This window comes from Cervus canadensis, chromosome 22 (assembly GCF_019320065.1).
Source record: "Cervus canadensis isolate Bull #8, Minnesota chromosome 22, ASM1932006v1, whole genome shotgun sequence".
Taxonomy (NCBI): Eukaryota; Metazoa; Chordata; class Mammalia; order Artiodactyla; family Cervidae; genus Cervus; species Cervus canadensis.
The window spans coordinates 53,400,186-53,414,920 of NC_057407.1; the positions used below are offsets into that span (position 1 = coordinate 53,400,186).

The window sequence follows — 14,735 nt, forward strand, 5'->3', positions numbered from 1 at the left end:
TTTTTGATTTCCTTTTTTGATTTCTTCAGTGACCTCTTGGTTATTTAGGAGCATAGTGTTTAGTCTTCATGTGTTTGTGCTTTTTACCATTTTTTGTTGTGATTGATATCTGATCTTACAGTGCTGTGGTCAGAAAAAAGGCTCACTACAATTTCAGTGTTCTTAAATATACCAAGGCTTAATTTGTGACCTCAGATGTGATATATCCTGGAAAATGTTCCATGTGAACTTGAGAACAAACTGAATTCTACTGCTTTTCAATGGAATGTTCTATAGATATCAATTAAGAACATCTGGTCCAATGTATCACTTAAGGCTTGTGTTTCATTGTTAATTCTCTGTCTGGGTGATCTGTCCACTGACTGAGTGGTGTGTTAGAGTCTTCCACTATTACTGTGTTGCTGTTGATTTCTCCTTTTATAGTTGTTAGCATCTGCCTTATGTATTGAGGTGCTCCTTTGTTGGATGCATATATAATTGTTATATCTTCTTTGAGGAAACCATTGATCATTATGTAGTGTCCTTCCTTGTCTCTTGTAATGGTCTTTGTTTTAAAGGCTATTTTATATAATATGAGTATTGCTACTCCTGCTTTCAATTTCCACTTGCATGGAATCTTTTTCCAGCCCCTCACTTTTAGTCTGTATGTGTCCTTAAGTCTGAAGTGGGTCTCTTGTAGACAGCTGATACATAGGTCATGTTTTTGTATCCATTCAGCCAATCTGTGTCTTTTGGTTGGAGCATAAAATTCATTTACATTTAAGGTAATTATTGATATGTATGATCCTGTTACCATTTACTTTATTGTTTTGGGTGTGCTTTTGTAGGACTTTTCTTTCTTTTGTGTTTCCTGCCTAGAGAAATTTGTCATTTTTTGTAAAGCTGGTTTGGTGGTGCTAAATTCTCATTATTTTTGCTTGTCTGTAAAGATTTTGATGTCTCTATCAAATCTGAATGAGATCCTTGCTGGATAGAGTAATGTTGGTGGTAGGTTTTTTTTCTGTTCATCACTTTAAGTATATCCTACCAGTCCTTTCTGGTGTGCAGTTTCTGTTGATTAATCAGTGGTTAATGTTATGGGAAAGATTGAAGGCAGGAGGAGAAAGGGACGACAGAGGATGAGATGGTTGGGTGGCATCACCGACTTGATGGACATGAGCTTGAGCAAGCTCCAGGAGCTGGTGATGGACCGGGAGGCCTGGCGTGATGCAGTTCATGGGGTTACAAAGAGTTGGACATGATTGAGCAACTGAACTGCACCTTATGAGGGTTTCCTTCTATGTTACTTGTTGCTTTTTCCTTGCTGCTTTTAATATTTTTTCTTTGTTTAATTTTTGCTGGTTCCATTACTGTGTGTCTTAGTGTGTTTTTCTTTGCATTAATCCTGCATGAGACTCTGGGCTTCCTGGACTAGGGCGGCTATTTCCTTTCCTATGTTAGGGAAGTTTTTGACTCTGTGTGTGTGCTAGATACTCAGTTGTGTCCGACTGTTATTGACCCCATGGACTGTAGCCTGCCGGGCTCCCCTGACCGTGAAATTCTCCAGGCAATAGTACTGGAGTGGGTTGCCATTTTTCTCTCCAGGGGATCTTCCAGACCCAGGGATCAAACCCAGGTGTCCTGCACTGTAGGTAGACTCTTTACCATCTGAGCCACCAGGGAAGCCCCATTTTAACTGTAATCTCCTCAGATGTTTTCTCAGATCCTTTCTTTTTCTCTTCTTCCGGGACTCTTACAATTCGAATGTTGGTGTGCTTAATGTTGTTTCGAAGGTCTCTAAGACTGTTTTCATTTCCTTTCATTGTTTTGTTTATTCTGCTCTGCTTTAGTTGTTTCCACCGTTCTATCTTCCAGCTCACTTATCCATTTTTCTGCCTCAGTTATTCCATTGGGTCCCTCTAGTGTATTTTTTATTTCAGTTATTGTGTTGTTCATTGTTGGTTGTCTGTTCTTTAGTTTTTCTAGGTCCTTCTTAAACATTTCTTGTATTTTCTCAATCTGTGCCTTCATTCACTTCATCTGTGCCTCCATTTTATTTCTGAGATTTTGGATCATATTTAAGTCGTTACTGTGAATTCTTGTCCTGGTAGACTGCCCATTTCCTCTTCATTTGTTTGGTCTTGTGGGTTTTTACCATGCTCCTTCATCTGCTGCGTGTTCTCTGACTCTTCATTTTGTGTAATTTACTGTTGTTTCGGGTCTCCTTTCTGCAGCCTGCAGGGTCATGGTTCCTCTTATTTGGGGATTCTGCCCCCAGATGGGGGGTTGGGCCAGTGCCTTGTGAAAGTTTGTTAGGCTAACTGGTGCCTGTGTTCTCTTTGTGGGAACTGGATCCTGTTTCTCTGAAGGTCAGTGCCATGTCCAGCGGTGCCTTGTGGGGTGTCTGTGGACTTGGCATGGCTCTGGGCAGCCTGTCTGCTAGGTGGGACTGTGCTCCTGATTTGCTCATTGCTCAGTGGGAGGCACCCTGCCCTGGGGCTTGCTGCCCTTTGGGGCCAGGTCTTAGTGCTGAGAGGGAGGCCTTTGCGAGAGCTGTTCTTGGCTAATAGTCCATGAGGTTGGGAGTCTTCTGCTGGTCCAGTGAACCTGGATTCGGGTCTCCCACCTCTGAGATTCAGGGCCAGTCCCTTGGTAGAGCACCAAGACTCTGCAAGCTACACAGCACAGAAGAGAAAGAAAGAGAGAGAAAATAAGGGGAGGGAAGAAAAGAAAAAAAATCAAACAAAAAAAACCCCAGAAAGACAAAATCCCAAGACAAATGGTAAAAGCAACATTAAATAGACAAGAACTCACAAAGAACTTCATGCACTCCCAAAAGGAAAAGATGAGAAGGAAATACAAAAGATAAATAATAAAAACAGGAACCAAAAGAGAAGAGAGCAATCAAAGCAATAAATAAACCCTTAAATAAAAACAAACACTGTTAAAACTATACTAGCAAAAATAGGAAACCAAAAGCATGGAAAAAGTGCAGTATAAGAAAAAAGTACTTTAGCAATAGGAAAAAAGTAAAATAAGTTTACATAAAAGTAAAAGCATTAAAAAAGGGAAATGTAAGTAGAAAAAAAATTGAAAAGCAATAATAAAAACGAACAATAATAGAAGAATATGGAAAAGGAAAAAAGATGAAAACCTGCATAGGGAGGGTGGTAATAAGAGTTGCTCCCATGGCCTCCGTTGTCAGTGTCCTTGCCACACAGTGAGCCCCAGCCAGTCTTCCTACTCGGGAATTCCCTGAGGATTTCTGTGTGGGTCTCTGGAACTGCTGCGGGCACTGTGTGGTCAGGTCAGACTGGTCTTGCTCCAGCTGTAGTTGCCCCTGAAGTCCACAGTCGCAAGCTGATTGTGGGCATTTAATCTGCTGATCCCGTGACTGCAAGCAAATCGCCTTCCTGTTGTTTGGTCACGCAGCCCCCGGGTGCTCAGTTTTGGTTTTGGTCCCGTCTCTGTTGGGGGGCCTCCCTCTGGCATGTGCTCCCCGCCCAGACAAGAGAGGGGCGAAAGCATTGGCTTATCGGGGCTCACTTGCTCAGCTGGTCTGGGGGCAGTGAGGGGTACTGCAGACACAGCTGGGACATGTGGGGAGTGCCTGCAGCGGTAGAGGCCCACAGGAAGCAGCTTGAGTCCCGTCATGCCCCGCTCTGAGGTCAGGGACTGCAGCAGCGTCTTACCTCCTGCCTCTAGTACTTGGGTATGCCTAGGCAGCAGCCAGCCAGCCAGCCTGCTCATCTTTGGGGTTCCAGCTTGCAGCTACAGTCCCCTGCCTCTTGCTCTCCCATGGATTTTTGTGGTGGTTGGTGGCCGGCAGGCTTGGCTGCCTCTGGGGTCGCAAACCACTGCCGCACCCCAACCTGCCTCTGGCCCTTGTGAAGGTGGTGTTCTACAGATTGCGAGCGAAGGGAGCTAGAGGGTCCCTGCAACAAAGATCTCTTGGCTCTCTGACTGGCCCAGGCTGTTCTCTGGTCTCCCTCAGCTGTGTTGTACTAGCCCCTCCAGAGTATCTTCCCAGCAGTCTACCCCAACCCTCTCCCTGAGGTCTGCCTCTGAAGGCTGAGCCTCAGCCCCCAGCCCCTTCTTGCTGCTGTGGGCGTGCAAACAAATGTCCCACTGGGGAGTGCTGGTCAGCCCTGATCTCTGCGGTGAATTCTCTCCACTTTGTCTTCCATGCACTTGCTGCTACACTCCCCTCTGAGGTTCCAGAGGACCCCTCTGTCCCCGCCTGTAAGGGAGTTTCCTAGTGTGCGGAAACTTCTCCTTCACATCTCCTTCCCTACATTGCAAGCCTCATCCCATTCCCTTTGTCCCATTTTTTCCTTTTTTCTCTGGCCTTACCCCATTTTGTGGAGATCAGCTTCCCTTTTCTGAAGTCTGTGGTCTTTTCTGCAGCGTCAGTCCCTTTCTTAATTCTGGCACTGGTGATTAGCTCAATAAATTTCAGTCTCTACCTCTGTTATAAGCATCCAAGACTATCTGTCCCCTCTAAATACAACTTTTGTAGTTTTTCCCAGATTCAGTTCAGGAATTCCTCATGTTCCAAATTCTTGCCAATCTATTTATTAAAAAGATAATTTAAAAAACCACAGGTCCATGTATTTTAAGAGTGTTTTAAGAATTGCCTTAACCTAGGTGAATAAAGGCTCTGGGCTCTTAATGTTTCTTGGCTGTGGTTCCTATCTGTTGTCTACAACCTCAAACACTTCCCCTAGGAAGATCATCATAGTAACTTCAATCCAAAATTTAAAAAAAGTTGATTGGTAACATTGCGGTTGCAAACATGAGGATGAAAACCACAAAATAAGAAAATCCAAACAGCAGCATAAGTACCTGATTGCATCATGAGGTTGCCAGAATTTTATACTTCTCGGTGCATTAAGAGAAACAAAAACAAACCATAGAAATGATTCCTGAAACCTATCATATAAAAATATATACACAATAAGTACGTACTGTATAGCACAGGGAGCTCTATTCAGTATCTTATGATAACGTATAATGGAAGAGAATCTGGAAAAGAATATGTATTACCATATAACAATCACCTTGCTGTATACCTGAAACTGGTTCAACACTGTAACTCAATTATGCTTCAATAAATGGATAAATAAGTCAATGTTAACGTAACAAGGGAAACAAGAACCACTCAGTTTTCCAAAAGCTATTGTATGTAAAGTTTTCCCTTATTTGTTGCCAAACACAGTCCTTAACTGAAAGCAGCTGGAAAGCCATAATACAAAGACTGACTCAAATTGTCTCAGTGAATAGAGCTATCACCACCTCAGTGCTCCCCAGGAGGTGGAATTGGCGTGGAACTTTTGGACAAAGCTTATCAAACCATACTAGGTGGACATTATAGATGCTTTATTTTTAGGACTTCTGGGAGGTCAGATCTTACTGGAATTAAGTTGCTGCCTAGGAAAGGAAAGTAGGGATTTGGGAATGTAATTGAGGCATGAAGTTCAGAATTTCCTCCCTGGAGGAGAGGTTCTGTCCCATAGAGTCACGTGTGAAGTGTGTAAATGAGAATGGAGAGTCAGTGACTGATTCTGTTTGGCTGGCCTCTAGGTCATTTCGGTTGTGGTTCATACAGTCTAAAGAAAATCCAAGGTGGTCACAGCTTACAAAGTTCCCTGCCCATGTCTAATTAATGACTCTGCGGTTCATATAAATGAGAGATTTTACACTGACCAACAGCTGTAATTGAGCATTTCACTGTCTTTTCTGTGCAAAAATGGCTATGTTCATCCCGTGGAGTGGAATAAGATGATTACCCTCACTCTTGTTGCATAATAGTTATACCATCAGTAAAACATGGTTTCACATCTTTCAAGGGGAGTTAAAGTGCTAACGTTTACTTTGAAATAAAAAGAAGGCACTTTAAAGCCTTTCTATATAAAATCCTCTAAGCCATTTAAATAATGAGTAGGATTTCTAAATTTGCCTCTTGATAAGTTATAGTTAATATAAGGCTGAGATGAGTAAATAGTAGCTTTGTAAAAGGAGAGTATTGAACCAGAAATCTCCCCCTTCACGCTCACACTGAGTGTGAAAATGTCTGTGACTCTTTTCCTCTTCCAGTGTCCATGCCCTTTACAAGGTGGCATTGTCACTTCTCTCATAAAGTTGGGGCCTAGAGCCCACTTATGGCAGTTTTAAGATACACCCTCAAGTCTCCCTTCTCCTGAATAAGGACATGACAAAAGCAGTTGACAGAAGTGATGCCATACCAGTTTCTGGGCCACGCCTTAAGAAACTAGCAGCTTTCCATTTCCAATCTCTTAGGATCCATCTCCCCTGATGCAAGAAGTGTATCCTGCATGCTGAGAGTCTCACCTGGAGAGGAATTTGCCAGTCATGGGATGGGGCCATCTTGGAAGTGGATCCTTCAGCCTTAGTCCAGCTGACATCTAGTGGAGCAGAGATGAATTGTCCCCACCAGGCTCTGGCCAAATGACAGATTGGTGAGTAAAATAATGAATTGTGTTTAAACTAGTTAGTTTTGAAGTGATTTGTTATATAGAAATATAGATAACTGAAGTATTGCCCTTGAATAGGAGCTGGCTGGCCAATGAAATGTGGAAGAGGTGGGGTCTAGCTCACACCGATACTTGGCAGGCCTTAGGAGCATCTAGTTCCATCTTGGTATCCTGCCTGCGGGAAGAGAGGAGACTTCTGTGCAGCTGCTCTTTGCCCCAGTCCACAGGCCAGTGACCACCCTGCCTCTAGAAAGGTGAAGCCTTCCTGGACCAGTCCACCTCCCAGTGACCAACTGCGGATGCGTGAGCAAGCCAGTTAGGACCCTCCAAGCCTGGCGCAGCGCAGAGCATCTTGGATGCTTCTCTCACCTGAGTCACCTTGGCCCCAACCATGAGTGGAGGAGAGGACCGGCAGCGCATCCCCCAGCAGGCCTTCGTCACATACTGAGAACTGGTCAGTGCTAAACTCCAACCACGGTGTGCGTCTGCTAGGGAGTGACGTGAGGGTAGGTGGAAGGGTAAATGATGAGATAAGGAAAAGAATATTTTGGGATACCAAACCAAAGTAATAACTTTCAATAACTATTAGTACAGGAATGAATTTGAAAACAGGATAGACAGACAATGAAATGCAATATAGCACTGAAAATGAGTAAACAAAAATGAGATGTATGACAGAAAATCTCACAAACACAGCATCGAGTGAAAAATCAACTTGGGTAGCACACTGAAGCAGTTTTCTATCAGGCATCTAATTTTTTTTTTTTTTAAGCCTGTGGTCCTATAATTGGACACTGATAAGCTGCGTGGGAAAAGGTAGTGATCATAGCTTATTTGATAGTTGAAATATAGGCTTTATCAGTTATGTAAGAACAGTTTCAACATTTCATCAAATTTATTCATATAAAAACAAAGCTTACACCTAATAAACCATCTGTCACAATCAGTGAGCTGTTGATACTTTAAGAGAATAATTAGTGACCAACTTGGGATGTATACAAATAGGCATATCACTGATGTTAGACTTTAGCTTTTTATTTCATCAGTTTTATGAACATTACTGAGAATTAGACTGTGATAAGATTTTAAGAAATTTTATGCAGTGTATTTATTTCAAGTGTTCAGAGTGTCTCTGTCTTCTGTTCCCAAGGCCTCAGGCTTTGCATGGTTCACTTCCAGCCCCATCAGTGCTTCTGGGAACTTAAGCATGCTAGGGCGAATGCCAGGTTATTCCTGAGATCCTCGTCACAGAGCTGACACGGGTGTCTTAAAGCTCGATTCGTACTTCCCTGTAGGTTGCTTCTGGACCTGTGAGCTTCACGCTGCAGAAGCGCTCTGAGGTCTCCAAGAGCTGTGACCACACCAGCGCAGGGCACGTCGCGCAGGGGGTGAGTGCTGTCCCCACCTGCTGTCCTCCGGGTCTGGTCCGTAGCTGTGTGTAGCCCCTCTGAAGGCTGGTCAGTGGGGCTCTTCCCTGCTCCATGGTTCTGCTTCCTCTGTAGGCTCAGTGCGGTCACTGCCTCTCTGTGCGGGTGCGTGCATCTGTGACCTTCGACCTGACACTCTGCAGAGCCTCCTGCTGCGGGAGGAGTGTGTGTCCTGCCCTCACCCTGCACGGGGGCTCTGCTGGGTGACTAGGATGACAGGAGATGAGGTGGCTGGCCTGGAAGAGCTTGTTCTCTTGTTCTTTTGTCATCACTGTGGGAAGAATTTGTCTCAGATAGCCTCTGGTTCAAAGGTAGAGCAGATCTGAACTCGCTCATGTTGAGGCAGAGCCACTCTCGCTGACGGCACAGCTTTGAGTATGAAAAATAAATGTTGCTGAAAGGAGGATTTGGTGGGGGGTGGGGGGGTTGTTACACAGCAAGAACTGACTAATGTCACTCAGAGCCAAATAATTCCAGGTTGTCCGTGAGCTGAGTAACTTTGGTAAATCTCTTCAACAAATATCTTAGACAGCTATTTCACAATGTTAAAATAAATTGAAGATATTCTATAGACGTAATAAGTATGCTATTTCATCTTTTAATATAGTATGTATTTGAATTTCTCCTTAGATGTTTATAGGCATTTTGTTTCTTTTGTGTTGTCAATGTGTAATTTTTAAAAATTTAAAAACATCATTCCCATACAAATATAGAGTGAACACATGTCACCAATTTAATCAACACATTAACGAGGGAACAAGTGAGATGGTAAAACTGGTTCCAAGAGCATATAAGGGACAGTTATTTCTGGGCATTCAGAAAAAGATTGTTAAAAGAAAGTTGCTAGGCTACATACAAAGCTGGTTAATTCTCTACAGAATGAGGAAACATTAACCTTTGAGGCTTTCTTTTCTACTGGACTGTGGAAATGAATGAAGATCAACCACACAGACAAAGGTTATTATTCAGATCTTGGTATAGCAAGGGAGTCAGCCATGTCACTCACATTCTGGAAGAAACTCAATGGTAGGCCTTAGAGGAAGAAGCCTTTATAGTGGAAATGAGGGGGAGCTTTTGGTGTGCCCTGACAGAGGCTGTTGGCATAAAGCAGCCTAGGTGGGCTAAACAGAAGCAGGGCATCCTGTCTGATTGGTGGGGTGTGTATCTGACAATTGCACTCATCTCACACACTGGCTAAGAGATGCTCAAAATTCTCCAAGCCAGGCTTCAGCAATACGTGAACCATGAACTTCCAGATGTTCAAGCTGGATTTAGAAAAGGCAGAGGAACCAGACATCAAATTGCCAACATCCACTGGATCATCGAAAAAGCAAGACAGTTCCAGAAAAACATCTATTTCTGCTTTATTGACTCTGCCAAAGCCTTTCACTCTGTGGATCACAACAAACTGTGGAAAATTCTTCAAGAAATGGGTATACCAGACCACCTGACCTGCCTCCTGAGAAATCTGTTTACAGGTCAAGAAGCAGCAGTTAGAACAGACTATAACAACAACTGTTAGAACAGTCTGTAACAACAGACTAGTTCCAAATAGGGAAAGGAGTATGTGAAGGTTGTATATTGTCACCCTGCTTATTTAACTTATATGCAGAGTACATCATGCGAAATGCTGGGCTGGACGAAGCACAAGCTGAAATCAAGGTTGCCCGGAGAAATATCAATAACCTCAGATATGCATATGACACCACCCTTATGGGTGAAGAAGAAAGCGAAGAAGAATCAAAGAGCCTCTTGATGAAAGTCAAAGAGGAGAGTGAAAAGTTTAGCGTAAAAATCAACATTCAGAATGCTAAGATCATGGCATCCGGTCCCATCACTTCATGGCAAATAGATGGGGAAACAATGGAAACAGTGACAGACTTTATTTTTGGGGGCTCCAAAATCACTGTAGATGGTGACTGCAGCCATGAAATTAAAAGATGCTTGCTCCTTGGAAGAAATCTATGAGCAACCTAGATAGCATATTAAGAAGCAGAGACATTACTTTGCTGACAAAGGTCCATTTAGTCAAAGCTATGGTTTTTCCAGTAGTTATGTATGGATGTGAGAGTTGGACTGTGAAGAAAGCTGAGCAACTAAGAATTAATGCATTTGAACTGTGGTGTTGGATAAGACTCTTGAGAGTCCCTGGGACCGCAAGGAGATCCCACCAGTCTATCCTGAATATTCATTGGAAGGACTTTTGCTGAAGTGAAACTCCAATCCTTTGGCCACCTGATGCGAAGAACTGACTGATTGGAAAAGACCCTGATGCTGGGAAGGATTGAAGGCAGGAGGAGAAGGGGATGACAGAGGATTAGATGGTTGGATGGCATCACTGACTCGATGGACATGAGTTTCAGTAGGCTCTAGGAGTTGGTGATGGGCTGGGAAGCCTGGTATGCTGTAGGCCATGGGGTTGCAAAGAGTTGGACACAACTGAGTGAGTGAACTGAACTGATATTTGACTTTCTCTGGTTGCTTTTCAGTTGGAAGCAGCCATACAAATTAGAAATCTGTCAGTTATTGATCCAGTCTTAGCCATTTCGGACTGATCGTTATGGAGCTTATTGTTTGGCTTCCTAAGTTGTTACTGGAGATGGAGATCTGATGTCTTACAGGTCCAACCTACAGCCATCTGGCTTCCAGGGCAGGTTATTAGAGATAATTCCTTCAAGTTCTGTCTCAGAATTCTGTTTTTATACATGGTCTGGCTACTGCCCATTTGTGTATTCAGATTCTTCATACAGAACTCTACAAATTAACATGTAACTTCACAGTGGTTGAGCTCTGTTCAAATAAGCTGTAAGTCAAATACAGGTGCACTCTCTTAGAAAATTACAAAGTCCTTTGTGTTGGCCTATTAAACAAAATTCTAGCATGACATTGAAAGGACACCCCATTGAAAAGTCATACTCTTTACCTTATTTCCAAATTTTGGATAATGCTTTTCTTATCATTGTATGTTAGGGAAGAATAGATAAAAGAGATGGTAACACATAGTGTTCTGGAAAAAGTAGAAACAAGACAGAAACTGGACAGAAGCACTGTGATCTTATCAGCATAAATTTAATCCCAAGAGTCAATGGTATTAGAAAAATCTGTGTCGGGCTCAATTTGAACAGCATTCTTCAATCTGTTTTACCCAGAGTAGGATTTGCATTCTTAAATCTTTGTCTGATTTACTCCATGAGTCCATTTCCGAGTTGTTTCACAATCCAAGAGTCTATTTTTCTCCTCACATCTTAACACTAATTACTGCCTTCAATGTATCATTCAGTGAACTAGATACATAAGATTTATTTTACAGACTTCTGATCAGTGATTCTAGAAACACTAGACACACAGACTTTTCTTCTTTAGACTTGAAATGCCCTCTTCCCCATTCCAGAGTAGCATCTGTTATAATCATTTTCAGCTTTGCAGTTTTTTGACCAAACTTCTAAAATTCTCAAATTCCTTACTGACAGGTGGCTAGAACCTAACAATTCAACTTGTGTTTGATGGTTAGATAAAATATTTATTTTCTGAAACCAAAATGGACAGCATTGCCTGCCTTATTTGGGTGTCTCTGGTGTTCTGTTACCTGTCTTTACCTACCTGTAAACTTGTTAATTCTGGTAGGCATCCAGCCATGCACCAGCGTTTCCCAAGACCAGAGGGGTGGTACTGTTAACAGGAAAAAGTCTTCACATGTAATATTAATTTAAATATGAATTTAATTAATTGGCTTCAGCCATGAGAAAAAAGAAAATCTATATTTCTACTTTAGATTTTATTTGAACGAAGTTTTTTTTTAAGGTACCATTACTATGTAGTTTACTGATTCCTACCTTATCATTTGTGGCCAAAACATCAGCCACCTGGTCATCCACTAGATGTCAGTACATGCCCATACTGAAGATATTGGTAAAGTATCCATCTGGGGACAAAAAAAAATATCTATCTTCATGAGAGGTCATATCCTGCCTGTCTCTTATTGGCATGAAAGATGCCACGACAGGACCAACTTTCCATTATTTTCCCTACATGACAGGCTCAGATCAGTTTTATCACTGGGTAGTTGACATCTGCAAACTCTGGTCTCAATAACTACTTGCTTTCTTCCTCCTTGCTAAGCATGGCTGTCTGCAGTTGGATTTAGAGATAATCAATGCTTTGTTTTGCTGCCTGAAATTAATGACACAGAATGAACCTGAATGCCAGGATCAGGTGACACACATGTAAATCTATCAGTCTGATCACTCACCTAGAGTCAGACGTCCTGGAATGCGAAGTCAAGTGGGCCTTGGGGAGCATCACTACGAACAAAGGTAGTGGAGGTGATGGAATTCCAGCTGGGCTTTTTCAAATCCTAAAAGATGATACTGTGAAAGTGTTGCACTCAATATGTCAGCAAATCTGGAAAACTCAGCAGTGGCCCCAGGACTGGAAACGATCAGTTTTCATTCCAATCCCAAAGAAAGGCAATGTCAAAGAATGCTCAAACTACCGCACAATTGCAGTCATCTCACATGTTAGTAAAGTAATGCTCAAAATTCTCCAAGCCAGGCTTCAGCAGTACGTGAACCATGAACTTCCAGATGTTCAAGCTGGTTTTAGAAAAGGCAGAGGAACCAGAGATCAAATTGCCAACATCCACTGGATCATCGAAAAAGCAAGAGAGTTCCAGAAAAACATCTATTTCTGCTTTATTGACCATGCCAAAGCCTTTCACTCTGTGGATCACAACAAACTGTAGAAAATTCTTCAAGATATGGGAATACCAGACCACTTTACCTGCCTCCTGAGAAATCTGTATGCAGGTCAAGAAGCAGCAGTTAAAACCAGACATGGAACAACAGACTGGTTCCAAATAGGAAAAGGAGTACGTCAAGGTAGTATATTGTCACTCTGCTTATTTAACTTATAGGCAGAGTCCATCATACAAAATGCTGGGCTGGATGAAGCACAAGCTGAAATCAAGATTCCTGGGAGAAATATCAGTAACCTCAGATATGCAGATGACACCACCCTTATGGCAGAAAGTGAAGAGGAATTAAAGAGCCTCTTGATGAAAGTGAAAGAGGAAAGTGAAAAAGTTGGCTTAAAACTCAACATTGAAAAATGAAGATCATGGCATCTGGTCCCATCACTTCATGGCAAATAGATGGGGAAACAATGGAAACAGTGACAGACTTTATTTTGGGGGGCTCCAAAATCACTGCAGATGATGACTGCAGCCATGAAATTCAAAGACACTTGCTCCTTGGGAGAAATCTATGAGCAACCTAGACAGCATTTTAAAAAGCAGAGACATTACTTCGCCAACGAAGGTTTGTCTAGTCAAAGCTATGGTTTTTCTAGTAGTCATGTATGGATGTGAGAGTTGGACTATAAAGAAAGCTGAGTGCCAAAGAATTGATGCATTTCAACTGTGGTGTTGGAGAAGACTCTTGAGATTCCCTTGGAGTGCAAGGAGATCCAACCAGTCCATCCTAAAGAAAATCGGTCCATATTCATTGGAAGGACTGAAGCTGAAACTCCAGTCCTTGGGCCACCTGATGCAAAGAACTGACCCATTTGAAAAGACCCTGATGCTGGGAAAGATTGAAGGCAGGAGGAGAAGGGGACGACAGAGGGTGAGATGGTTGGATGGCATCACTGACTTGATGGACATGAGTTTGAGCAGGCTCTAGAAGTTGGTGATGGACAGGGAGGCCTGGTGTGCTGCGGTCCATGGGGCTGCGGAGTCAGACACACTGAGGGACTGAGCTGAACTGAGCTGAACTGGTGAAGCCATCTGAGTCATCTGTAACGACCCCGAGTGGCCCTTTGCTCCCCGGTTGTCACAGCCATGCTGCCTGCTGTCACTTTGGTCTGAAGCCCCTGAGCCTGAACGGCCTCCTCCCAGCCATGGGGAAGGCACTGTGTGTGCAGTGCAACAGGGCCATATATCCTGGCCTTGCACAAGCAGGTGTGTAATCAGGGTGTCCTTGGTGCAGTCTCTGGCATTCTCGGTGGTGATAACGAAGGGTTCAGAAACTCTGCATGGGGACAGTTGAGACTGACAGCCTTTGAATCCTACCTGTTTGAGTTAAAGGTGCATTTGCCAAAGCATCCTCTGAAGAACACTGGTCCTGTAGGGTGTGACTGGATGGTACTGAAAGATCTAATAGAGCACCTGAAAAGGACTCCATGAAACACTCTGCAGAAACCCAAATCGAACATGTTTCTGTGGTATAGAACTTCCAGCAGCTTTAGTATCTTATGTGCATTATGAATATCCAAGAAGACGTTACAGTGTACAGTTTTACCACTTTTTTAAAAAAAACCTTAGAATTATTTGACAGCGTATCTTGCCAAACCAGTTGATTTTGAAGTGTGAAAAAAGACTAAAGGACTTCTGGACTATAATGAGGTAACCGTCTCGCATTCCTCTTTGATCTTTCCTTCTCCTTTCTTCCTCGTCACATATTGAGGACATACGGTAATTCAGGCACCATGCAGGAACAATGTAGCAAGGGTGGTGCCATACAAGGAACAAAGGGAATTAGTAGTGCTTAGTTTTTCCAGTAATGTATTAATATCGTCTTCGATCTCGGTACATTTTACACTTAAAAGATTTTGAAGTCCACAAGCCACCTGGACGAGGCCCCAGGCAGTGGCACTGGACACACGGCTCATGGGGAAGGGGTCTCTCCCTACGGATTCAGAATCTTTCCCCCTTGCAATGCCATCATTTAGTGAGGGGTCCACAGGAAAGAGACTTAGCCATCAGGAATCTGACAGGCAAATTCAGACTTGTTGGCACGATGGAGACAAATGTCTGAAACAGAATTAAGTGCTCTAAAGA

General features: G+C 42.9%; 1 long non-coding RNA gene across 2 annotated transcripts in view; it reads left to right on the plus strand.

Annotated features, from left to right (window-relative positions):
• LOC122425150 overlaps nucleotides 1-7,888 on the plus strand; it is an 89,359-nt gene extending 81,471 nt beyond the window's left edge. For both annotated transcript variants that reach the window (XR_006264723.1, XR_006264722.1), the window contains exons 2-4: nucleotides 6,280-6,458; nucleotides 6,552-6,927; nucleotides 7,769-7,888. This is a non-coding gene — a long non-coding RNA (uncharacterized LOC122425150). The remainder of the gene's footprint in view (nucleotides 1-6,279; nucleotides 6,459-6,551; nucleotides 6,928-7,768) is intronic.
• The last annotated feature ends 6,847 nt before the right edge of the window (nucleotides 7,889-14,735 follow it).